We start from the raw sequence: 13,012 nt of genomic DNA, 5'->3' as shown, positions 1-13,012 counted from the left end.
TGGGCTCCGTATTACCGTCTTCAGCAGCACATATGATTTACCGTCCACTGCCTCTTGGAAGATTCTTAGGCTTGCTCCGTCGCCTCGTAGATAAGCGATGTATTGTATTTATTCTACATGTAACGAATACACCTGCTATCTCAGATCAATGTAAGAACTGTGCAATGCACGTGTATCCCGAGGACGGTATCAGTGGACTAGATAACAGGTTCAAGGTTTCCGATGGTGATGCAGGCAGCCATATGTTGTTAGAAGAATCAGTTGTTACAATTGGTCTTCAGGAACAACGTAAAAAGTACCCATTTTCGGCTGGATGAACTGGGAAAATCTTAACAAACCCACTTGCCTATGGTGAGACCACATGTATCAAATGTACTTCATTGTGGGACAGGAAAGAAGTCCCAGAAACTCTCAGGAGTCAAGCTGCCAAACGCGGTCACCCATCCAATGACTCAGCGCTCAACGTTGCTTAACCTTAACTGATTTGTGACTGGGCTGCCGCCACGACTGACCGCCATATGGGCCATTTTGTTTCAGACTGACTTTGAACGTTTGACGTTTATTTTAGCGTCGGCTGGCACGCCCACCAAGAACTTGTAAAGCGAATCAGGATTCCTCTCAAATACGTGACAAGTATCATATGGACAAACATTATGGATAGCAACCTGTTTGTTTCTTGAGTGCAGTGTTTCGCTACATATTCTTGCAAACAATGCCGGGCGGTGGGGTAGCCTAGTGGTTAGAGCGTTCACTCGTCACGCCGAAGACCCGGGTTCGATTCCCCACATGGGTACAATGTGTGAGGCATATTTTCTGGTGTCCCTCGCCGTGATATTGCTGGAATATTGTGAAAAGCGGCGTAAAACTAAACCTACCCACCCGCCCAAATAACGCCGCCACAAACATTTGATCAGTAGAGACCAAGGATGCTATATACTATGGCCTAAGGAGAACTAATCAAACTGTACACTATCAAAACTCAAATTCTTTTATGCTAGAAAAAAACACACATTAAACAAGAAGGAGCTATGAGGGTTTGTTTGATTTGGGAAAACCACTCACACATATTGTCAGGTCCAAAACTTTAAAAACTGTTATACAGGAACGCCTTTTATTGCCAAGATTAGATTATTTTAAAGCGAAAGTGAGTTGTGATTGGTACGCTCAACTTCCCAGCGTAGATACCTGATTGGATAGAAAGCCAGCCAAGGGGGGTAATAAATTCATTGAGCCGTAGATCCAACCAGGGTATAGTGGAGATTTATTAGAACCTATACCCTGGAGATATCGAGAATGTGTACCGTTGTCAAGCCGCTGTATCACCGAAGTTTCGACGTCGTGCACATCATCGACGTCTGTTGGCAATATGGTGATGCCCTACACAACACGTGGCCTTAGGTATGAAGATAGTGTGAGTCTGACCCGTGACTATAGTGGCTTGACGAGATATTGGCATCCTTCACAGCTTGGTTTCTGCTCAATCGATCCTGTACACTCGTCGGTGTTGCACCCTGAACGTGGTCGATCGTCGATATCTGGGTACTATTGAGGAGGAGTATACTGTTGCAATAGCGATAGTCCAATGCGACCAACTACTGCAGTCCATTTTGAATTGTCTCATTTACTGTCATTTCCCAAATGAATGTACAGATTCTATGAAACAAAAAACAAGCTGAAGCAATTTCAGTCTTTTTCATAACTGACAGGACACTTGAAACCCTAATAAGTTTGTTTAGTAGGTGACAGGCAGATAACTCAGTGTGAACAAATCTGTTACTACCTGTATTTTGCACTGCGCATTTATCAACGGAAGTCAATTACTAATCTATCGATAGTCACACATAGTATCGATGTGTCAATAGTTTTTCGTTTTTACCATCGATTAATTGCTATCAGAGACTCAACAGCAGCAATTAATCCATCGATAGTTCGGTGGATCGTTACAGCACCATTAACCCCAACATGTGAACCATGTGAGCGTCTTCGAGCTGCATGTAGAGTTCTGCCAGTTTCCATCCGTGGACGTTCCTCATGGTATGCCATATTGTCACCACCATCACACGGGCAAGGAATGAAATCATGTCATGTACAACTGTCTGATGATCACAATTAGTAATCTTTAAAACAACAAAATCTAGTACTTTGTATTTACACATTTACAGTTCATGATCCCCTACTTTGTTGAAAGAGTATATAAAGAAACCCAACTAGAAATTCAAGATGGCGGCAGTTGGGCTATAGTGACCATCTACATTGGTAATAGGACTAGGATTAGAATAGGATATCTATATAGCGCACATGTCCACGCAACTAGGACATGCTCAAAGGGCGATCATTGGCAGTCAATCTCAACGGCACATCGATATAATATATTATCTGTCTCAACTCCCCGTGGAGTATACAACTCTTGCAGCCACTAGTCCATGTCCATTGCAAACACATGTACCAGAAAGGAGTTTTAGAATGCATGCAATGTACGTACTTTTGTTACAATTATATTTGTAAGAACGCCTGTGAACAATGTATTTTGACCACTTGGGAATCCCATGTTCGTTCCCCCATATGACAGTAAAAATAACTACAATTTTCCTATTGATTAAAACAAACTTCAGTCTGGAACAACAAGAAGACTCCAGTGTGTATTCCAAAGGGTCTGAGTTTAAAAATATAATTCGTCATAAATGTACATGCATTAACATACGTCACGTTCCAAAACAAACAGAAAGGTTCAATGTGCTTGTTGTTTAAAAGAATTTATTATTTAAAAGTGGCCAGTAAAAACCACACTCAATCCCACAAAATGTTTGAAAATGTTTGTTAAAAAACATCATCAGTCGAAGATGACTGAGGCAAACCAGCTATTGGGTTTCATTGTCCAAGTTGGAAGGAAGAGAATGGTGGTGTTGTGAGTCGCCTACAGTCATATGGCAGTCCACATTTCAGACTTGAGGGGAAGATTCCGACGGTTACCAATCTAACATACAAGGAATACACATTCAGTTGGAGAATACTTTTTTCACAACATGATCTTCATCAGCAACACGATTTCAACAAATCCAGCGAATCGAATTTGAAATCGTTAACATCCATTTGACAGTATAATGTTTGGAGGCCCAGCACTGGCCCTCGGTATGGTTGTAACACCACAAAGCCCCATTCCGATCCGGTGACATCATCCTCGACCGGGAAGTTTACAAACAAAACAGGTAAAATTCCCTCACTCTCTACACCAACGTTGGGCGAGGCAAATAGCCTATTCTCGTATGTCGCCGTTTGATAAAAACATGTATTGATCATGAGAGGACTGGCTTGTTGAGACGTTTCAAGGATACTCCGGTTCACTCACGTGTCATTTCATTGTGTTACCGAAGCGGTAAGACTCGGGATTCCGTGATTATTAACAAAACTTGACTGATTTTAGTTTTCAGTGATCTTTTTAATAATGTAAATTGCAATATTAATGTGTTCTTTCATACTTTTGACCGTCGCCATATGGCTGGAATATTGCTGAGTGCGGCGTAAAAATAAACTCACTCACCCACTCACTCACTCACTTTCATATCTTTGTTTATATAGTGAAGAAAATTTATACAATCAAATATGAAGTCAAACACTTTTTAGATTTCTAAATACAACTCGCCATTTTTTCATATATTCTGTGATATTTTACTCTACACGTTGACACGTTGCAAATAACTGAAAACCCTAAACTAGTATTGCATTTGACACTGAAAAAATGTGCACCGACGCATTGAGGATTTTGCATTAGACATATTTCTATCTGTTACATTGGTATTTGAACGTGTCTGAATATAGTTCCTTTATGTCCCATTGAAAAGCGTAGCTGAACAGACAGAAGACAGGTAGAGGAGAAACTGCATATACAATCAAACACAATCGCTTTGACATTCATGTTGGATCAGAAACATATTGGAAGAGCTTGTGTTGCCCCGACTACGGCCATGGCCTTGCAATGCATGTACATATCTCCCCCTCAACGTCATTTCACTCCCTCCACGTTGACCCCATCGCGGAATAGCTCGGCGATAATCCCTGAACCCTGCTCCCGCCCTTCCTTCACGAGCAGAAAAGAATAGCTGAAAAGGGCGGGAAAAGAGGGTATCGTCTGCCAATGTTCGTCTGCTCGCTGGCAACGCATGCTAATTCCAGGGAGATTTGCAGGTGTGCGCTCAGCCCAGGGGAAGGTTTGTAAGAACGCAGGTAGCAAGGTAACAGAGGCTTTAAGAATGTTTGAAAGGCGGTGGTTTGCTATCAGAAGCAATGCTTGTGAACTATCTCTTTGAGGGATGCAGTTGCTCAATGGGACTGCATGTTGATGATGTCACGGATTGGCCGATGGCGCCAGTGATACATTTTGCACGGTCTCCACGTGCTTCGACGAGAACATACCTGGCGGAACACAACTGCCTGATTTTCTTTTGTGTCCACGACCGAGTCTTAGAAGGAAATTATGCAATATTTAAAAATCATTTTAGGTTGTTTATCTCATATTTTGAATCATGTTTTATTTATTATTTTTTGTCTGGTATTGGAAATATTGTCGACAGATATTCACCGCAGATTTACATGTTAGAGAATATAAGACAACACATTTCAGATATGGCAGTTTAACTACAATGTGTCTAGCCAAAGCGGAACACGAAAAGCGGAACACGAAACCAAGGTAGAACTCACCCTTTTTTGAATAACTGTTCCGTCACATTAACGTTTCATCTGAAGACAAAGACAGTATACGTATACATGCTGGAAGACTCATTAATAACAGCTGATATTCAGGTGGTCACAAATTTGAATCATATGATGAACGGAAACATGTATGTTGTAACCGTGACGTTGCTGGAATATCGCCGAATGTGACGTTAAACAGCAAACAAACAAACAGCATCATCATCAAACATGTCTGTTAAATGAGTTATAACAGGATTTTAAAAAATGGAGACCCTTCTGTATGTATCTCAGTACAGAATTTGGCTTGAACAATATTCAAACGCAATAATGAAATGTTTTCACAAAAAAATAATTAAATATGTTTTGGCATAGAACAATATTGTATGCTAGACATGATCAATATTTTTCATGAAATTATAACCATATTCTATGGAATAGACGCCCATGTAAATACACGCCTTATTGACGGATAGATTACTGCTGGAGGTTCTTGAACATTGCTTGAATCTTTCCCCTATCACATAACGCTGGCAGACTTTGGTCGGTTTAATACTTGAAGGATTTGATACGTTGTTGATTTGTATGCTGAATCTCTGCTGTGTATTGATTTATAAACTCGCTTTCGTCTTTTAGATCCATTCATTGCTATCCCATCTTTGATCTTGTCTTGTCCGACAAAAAAGGCGGGAAAGTCAACATCGGCACGTGGACCGGGCATTTCCGGCACCTAGGTCGCGTGTTTGTCCGGTTACTTCTGTTTACTTGGTTGCATCTCCACGGACATGTCAGATTATATTTTTTTGTCGTCACGTGTATTTCTTGCAGATGTGCCGTTAAGAAACGAAGATATACACCATGACGTAGGGCAATAAATCCCATACTGTAATGGCCATTGTGATTTCAGCAATGAACACAGTTGGGATAAGCATTCTTACATCTGTATCTCGCAGATCGCGGAATCGGAGTAGGTACACCGTGATCCAAGCTAACAGCGGAGCCATATGTGTGAGTATATTTTGTTTCAGTGATAATAATGTTATACTACACCAAGATGAAATTGTCGTATCTGGACGATACAATCCTGTAGTCAACGTTTACACACACTGTATTCACACTCAACTGTCAGAGGCGATAGGGTAGCCTAGTGGTTACAGCGTTCGCTCGTCACGCCGAAGACGCGGGTTCAATTCCCCTCATGGGTACATGATATTGCTGAAATATTGCTAAAAGCGGCGTAAAACTAAACTCACCCACTCACTCAGCTGTCACTCCATTGAGTCTCTGGGTTCGGTAATTGTTTGAGCCGTCCGACACAATTCACGATCCTTTACAGACCATTTCCTGAAACATGATATTTAGATTTATCTCCCTCAAATGGCATCATGGAGATATCGCTCCGATGAGATCACTGTGAGGTCATCGGTTACCATGACATCAAAATTAAATGACCACTTATCTTTGCCAAAGAAACTGGTTAGCCGTACTGTTTACTGAAGATAGCGGTTATAACTGCTTACAAACTAATCAAGCAGGAAAGATGAAGGTAAATAGATCCCCTTGCTTGTGTCTTTTCACATCGAATGTATCAATTCTCTATAAACATTACAAAATAGCTCGTCAAGTCTTTTTAAATAACCTGAATGATTTTTAACTTTAACACATTCGTCGAAGAATGAATAATTTCCCATTTTACCAATTTTCTTCACCTTGAATCTTGGAACTGTGGAACATGAGATTTGACCGGGCAAACATACATTACCCTCTTGAAGTTACAACTCATTGTCTTAATCATCAGCTCGTTTGTTGAAGTTGTCAGTCGATGTGTAGGTCGGGGCCTTGTCGGTGGTCAGCGCTGGTCAGGAGGGGCAAGGCAAGTGCAAAGATGAGTGGAGGTGTACTGGTGAGTGAGGGCATGAGTAGGCATAGTCTTTGGGTAAAGGACGGGGTGGTGGGGAAGTGTAGGTTGGGTTAGGCTGTGTCCATGTGGAAGTAGTGGGAGTAGCGACTGAATAAGTGTTTTGGTTTGAGGCGGGACGGAACAAGTTTTTGTGTGTGTGCGTGGACGGGTGGCCAGTTGGGTGTGTGTAGCAGAGTGCGTGTGTGAGCCGAGGACAGGTATACTACAGAGAGGGGACTGGAGTAAAGGCAGAGCTCCAGTTATGAGAACAATGCCTTCTGATGGTAGATTGCTACTTTCCCACAAAACCGACTAACATTGAACAGGTCTGCCAGTTGGCAACCGTCTTCACACAATGTCTCATCTGTGAGGGCAGTTGCACTACACCTGCATCTGATTGGCTAATTGCATCAGTGACGTCACAGGTGGTCACGCTCTGCACATCATTTCCGGTAGCAATAAGTTTATCCTGACGTGAAAAAAACAACAACTGAGAGATCGTTTAGGCCCGGACTATTCTAGGTTTACAGCGTCGGTGCGTTTCCCGGGAGCGCGGCGGGATGAGACAACTACATCAGAGGCAATAAAATTGTTCTTCCTTTCGGAAAACGTTTTGAGAAGACACAAGAAATATAGAAGTGATAATCGGGTGCAATTTCATCGTGTGAATGGCACCATCATCATCTACGTAAAAACTTTGCACTCAGATTTTAAACACTTACCGGCCGCACATTCGCAGATGTTTGCGGAAACGGAGACGATAAATCGGGTATAAGTGTTTAGACTAATTTACATCAAGTTCTTTGTGTGGAATTACAACCAGCGGAAGTGACAAAAGAGAATCAGATGAAATACCGATTTGGATATTGGTTTAAATAGTAAACGAAAAGTAGCTGTAGTTCATCAATAGTGACTCTCTATTCTGGTGAATACCCCCGAAGATCCTTGTTAGTATTGATCTTCAGTAACCAGTGCTAGTCGTAAGAGGCGTCTGTCTTGATGGGGTAGTCAGACTTGCTGACTTCGTTGACACGTCATCGTATCCAAATTGCGTATATCGATGCTGATGCTGTTGATCACTGGATTGTCTGGTGCAGATCATAATTTACAGATCGCCATATAGGCGGAATATTGCTGAGTGCGGCGTAAAAGTAAACTCTCTATTTTGGTGACGCTCTCGTTTTTAAACGTATGATTATGCGATACTATTCCAGCTGTACGTGTGACGCCTGTCTGTAAATAATCGAGTTTAGACCAGATAATCCAGTGAACGAGGTAGTCTTAAAACGATCCCCGTCATCGTATATATGTTTATACAGTGTGTCGTAATATTAATGCTCGTTTTTCCTGTATATAATTTCAGACCCGTGAAGGTCCCGGGGTAGAATAGACCTTCAGCAACCCATGCTTGCCATAAAAGGTGACTGTGCTTGTCGTAAGAGGCGACTAACGGGATCGGGTGGTCAGACTCGCTGACTTGGTTGTCATATGTCATCGGTTCCCAATTGCGCAGATCGATGCTCATGTTGTTGATCACTGGATTGTCTGGTCCAGACTCGATTATTTACAGACCGCCGCCATATAGCTGGAATATTGCTGAGTGCGGCGTAAAACTAAACTCACTCACTCACTGTATATAATTTCAGCGATTGTTCTTAAGGCTATATAAAGTTCGAGATACAGCTCTTCCTGGGAAGGCCCTTTTCTGTTTATATTTTCACTGACTATTTGCACGCCGTGGGTTCAAGCGGGGATCCAGGAGGAATTGAATCCCATATTTTCTGATACGTTACGTAATTCTTTGGGATGTTGCATTACGTTGTGAAGTGCAGAGTTATAGTTTGAAACTGAAACGACGAAGGTAGTCTTTTTTGCAATCGAAAATTGTCTTTCGCGTATAACATCTTTTTTGCAGAATCATGCCGTTACTTGTGACTTTTTCTTTGATTCACGACAGTGACACCCGCAGCATATGATCTATTGACGAATACCCGGTGTCTTGCCAGTAACAGGGTGTGTGTACCCGTACTCCTAATAGACACCGGTCAGTATGAGACTGGGGTAGTGTGTGCATCCTTTTATCAAACCCAGGGTCCATCTGTGATCTCGCTGCCCGCGTGTCGTTGTTACCTGGGGATGTGGCTATAGTGGTTCCTGTTTCACATGTCGGTGAGCATGGGATTGTTCATTCCATCATATACATAATGGCATCAGAGCTGACCAAACGCGTAAAACAACATTCACTCGCTGAACCAATTATACCCCGTAGCTCATTAATTACATGATTTATTTTCCCAGATAACCATGGGGAGAACTCAATCGACAACAAGGTTCTAAACTCATCTGACATCATGGCGTTCCACTCATTTGTCTATCAATGAGGACAAACCTCAAGAAATCTTACGATAAAATAAACACGTAATTCAGTCTATCGCAAACCCTTGTTCCAGCAAGAGCTAAATCATGAACGCTATCTGTTCGGGAACAGCGTGCATCATTTTATTGATCTGTATTTGAGATACTACAACTGAGAAGTTTTTCATGAGTAAACTGCGCCATTCACAATAAATTCTCCATTCACTACACACATCCTAGTGTACACGCTTAAACGTACATATAGCCCAGACATTCTTGGAGGAAAGGCGGCGGCTTTAGCGTTCTTCAACAGGACGCGGAAATTTTGAAAGTGTTCTTAAAGTTTCGATTAACTTTGTCGAAGAAAACGTAATTGGATTTTCGAGGATGTTTTAAACTAACTCCTCCGCTCTTCAACTTCTGAAGTCGGCGAAGGAGGGGAGAGTCGTGTCGTCCTTAGGTTGAGATGGAGCGTAAGAGGGAGTACCAAATGAGGAGGGAGGGGGGAGTGTCGGTTGAGGAGGAGGGAAATCACGGGGGAGGGGCGTCTGAAGTCATCACGAGCTGGCTGAGTAAATCTGGTCACATCGCGTGGAGAGAAGATGGAATCTGAAGTTGATCCTAAGCCTTGATTTCAGAACGGAGGACCATAATTGGTGACATATCAAGATGGCGGAAACACTTCTCCGGGTCCTTGTCCAGCAAAAACCTTCAGCTTGATAATCCGATAGTTTACACATAATGGAGTTAGGAGATGAGAAAAGTTGCAAATGGTCACGGCCAAGATTCACTTGCCAATTTGGAGGAATTTTACCTCAATTACCGCGGCAATGTGACGGCACGAAGCCGATAGTTGAAAGATGGCCTCACGGAATGCCAGATCAAGTACTGCTTTAGTCCAGTAAATGTCACGCAAGGCCTGTAAAGAAACTCCGTCCTCATCAACGACGACGCTAGGGTTGTAGAGGACGCCGGGTCAGAGTCTCTTCATTCAATAACAAACATCACATTCCGTGATTGCGGAGAACGTTTAGCCTGTTTCCTATACGCCAGTGGGGGGAATAAACTTTGATTTCGAAAATCTGCCCACCCACCCATTCAGTATGACTCTTTGCCTGACCATGAGTTTTTTTCCGTGCTGCACGTGAACTGAGGAATTTGTCAACCGTAATTAGCATGCAGTTGGCAGTTGGTGATAATATTTGCATGTGAAATAGATAATCTACGTAACTGCATGAAATTGTTAGAATATGTGGAATCTTGGAAAAGACAACCCACCTTAATTATAACAATTATCACTGCACTGTGAGTTATATTCATGTATCCCTTTACTTTTCATTATGAATGGCAAACAAAGTTAGAGACTAGAACAGGATAGGGTGTGCCGTCAATTAATTTCAAAATCATTATATGATTTTCACAAATGTTGATATTTTCCAACACACATTCTAAAAATTTACTCGACAAGTTAAGCGTGAACTGAAAAAAACAATACTGCCCACATCAAATTTAGACAAATTTCATTCGTCACAGGCAGCAGTTTTTGTTGTATGGGTGCACGAATGGGTCAACATCATACGAGTAGTGTCTCTTGAAGAATACAGAATCCTGTGATACTGTGTTCGAATCCCAAGTTCCCACATACACCTCTCACTGGTATGTCAGTACCCATGCTTGTGTGTCTGGATGGTAAACGTCTAACTCCTGAATCAGCAACGTCACTGAAATACTTCCGCGTCAAGCTGATATGAAGAGTGAGTGAGGAGTGTGGTTTTACGCCAATATTAGGCAATATCACCAGAAACTGGTTCACACATTTTACCCATGAGGGACTCGAACCCGCGTCTTCAGCGTGAACTGACGCTGTAACCATTAGGCTATCCCCACAGCCCCAACTGTGAAGAAACATATCGCTGATATGATCATTATACATGAATAGCAAGGCCATTAGTAGAGTGAGTGAGTGAGTTTGGGTTTCCGCCGCTTTTAGCAATATTCCAGCGATATCACGGCGGGGGACACCAGAAAATGGGCCTCACACATTGTACTCATGTGGGGAATTGAACCCGTGTGACGAGCGAACGCTTTAACCACTAGGCTACCCCACCGCCCCGGCCATTAGTAGATATCCAAATTAAGCGGTCACAGAGCGGACAATCCCCACAAATATGAAATTATAAAAGTGATTTAAAACAATCTAAATTTAAAGCATTGAAATCGTCGTGTATGTGTTATGCGTTAATGAGACTTCAGAATCGTTCAGATAGTACTGTCGAGATGAAGAGATTTAAACTTATGAAATTCTCGAGTTTGTAAAAGGGTTGTGGTTGAAGGGGCTGTGGAACCAAAAAGCTCCTGAACTAAGCAGAAACTTGATAGGTTAACGGGTTAAAAGGTAGGATGGATGGTGTTGCGTGGCTGCTAAGATTGGCCCAGGGAATCGTGTTGATCTGATCAAGCTATCTATTTTCGTATCTATTTAAATTATGCATAGGGAGGGTAGACGTGTTTTCAAACAGTGACAAACAGCGACCACTATTCTGGTGTTTTTAAAGCAATCTACAAGTATACATCATGTCGCAGATTGATACACTGCCTGTGATATCATCGTACAACAGTTTGCACGCAAAAGATGATGAGCATCGACCAATATAGGTCAAGAATCAACCGGGTGGGACGAAGCAGATATCTACCACTCGCCATGGAGAGTATTTACCTACCGTACCTGGGACAGATATCCACTTCAGACTGTTGGTATGTTGCATTTTGAGAAGAGATTAGAAGAGAAGAGATTTCCAGGTTCGGCATTTGGTGTTTTAGTCGGGTGTTGTGAAGAGAATAAATGAGAAGGCATGTCTATTAATGGAAATGAGTAATGTTTGTTTATCGCAGAATAAGCAACGGTGCAGCTAGTCTTCGGCGTCTACGGATGTGTTTCTCAAGAACGAAGCACTGTGACGTCAACCACATGCGAAAATATAGGAACTTATAACACACCATATCTCCAGCCTGACTGGTAGTAGACCTCCATCAAAGTTCGTCACGAGTGTCGACAAGTTGATCAAACTTACTCAGTTAAGCTTTAAGTATGTGTCTCTTTCTTTAAAAAATCTTGTAAACAACATTTTCGACCTTTCCCTTGATATTAACTAGAATTTTCACTTGCCTTTACAACTTATTTCCAGATTCAGTGTGGAACCGTCTTGATTACCTTCAATCTCAGATCAGAATAGGCATTGCATATAGCCTGAAGACGGGAACATGCCTCGGCGTCTACTGCCGACACATTGATAACGGTTATGCGTCAAGTCGGATTCTTATATTTCTCGTTTATATTGTATTCAGCCATTTATATCAAATTGCGAGCAGAAACGTAATCTTGGCATGAGGGAAAACACGAACCTACATTCACGTTTCTACTCTAAACGTTTACACGATCATTTGCGCGAAATAGTCGCCGACCCGCTGGCCCGTGGCTAGTAAAATTCCAGTCGGGCCAATAACGAATGGCTAGTGAATTTTCATGGGGCCATGAATTGTTTAATTAATACATTTTATATCATGCAAGATTATGGCCTATAGAAATGGTCATCACACCAGCAGCGTAATTATGATACATATATTTTCTGTCATATTTCAGGCTAGTGAATTATTTTGTAAGGGCCTAGCTAACAAAATTTGGAAACCATTAATTCAATTAAAGCATGTTTGACCGTCTTCAACTAAACAGTTGTTATCATTGATTAAATATAATTAAGGATAATTCAAGACGAGACATCTGATTGGAGCACATCAAGGCATAGTCCCATGTCTGTGATTCCAAGGTAACTCTAACATGCACTGTTGATAATAAGAGAACAGTCGTAGTGGACGTATAAGACATGTGTATGACGCAGTATATGACATGTGCATGACGTAGTATAGAACATGTATATGACGTAGTATAGGACATGTTATGACGCCGTATATGACATGTGTATGACGTAATATAGGATATGTGTATAACGTAGCATAACACATGTGTATGACGTAGTATATGACATGTGTATGACGTAGTATATGACATGTGTA

The sequence above is a fragment of the Haliotis asinina genome, chromosome 15, assembly GCF_037392515.1.
Source record: "Haliotis asinina isolate JCU_RB_2024 chromosome 15, JCU_Hal_asi_v2, whole genome shotgun sequence".
Taxonomy (NCBI): Eukaryota; Metazoa; Mollusca; class Gastropoda; order Lepetellida; family Haliotidae; genus Haliotis; species Haliotis asinina.
This window is presented reverse-complemented; position numbering follows the sequence as displayed.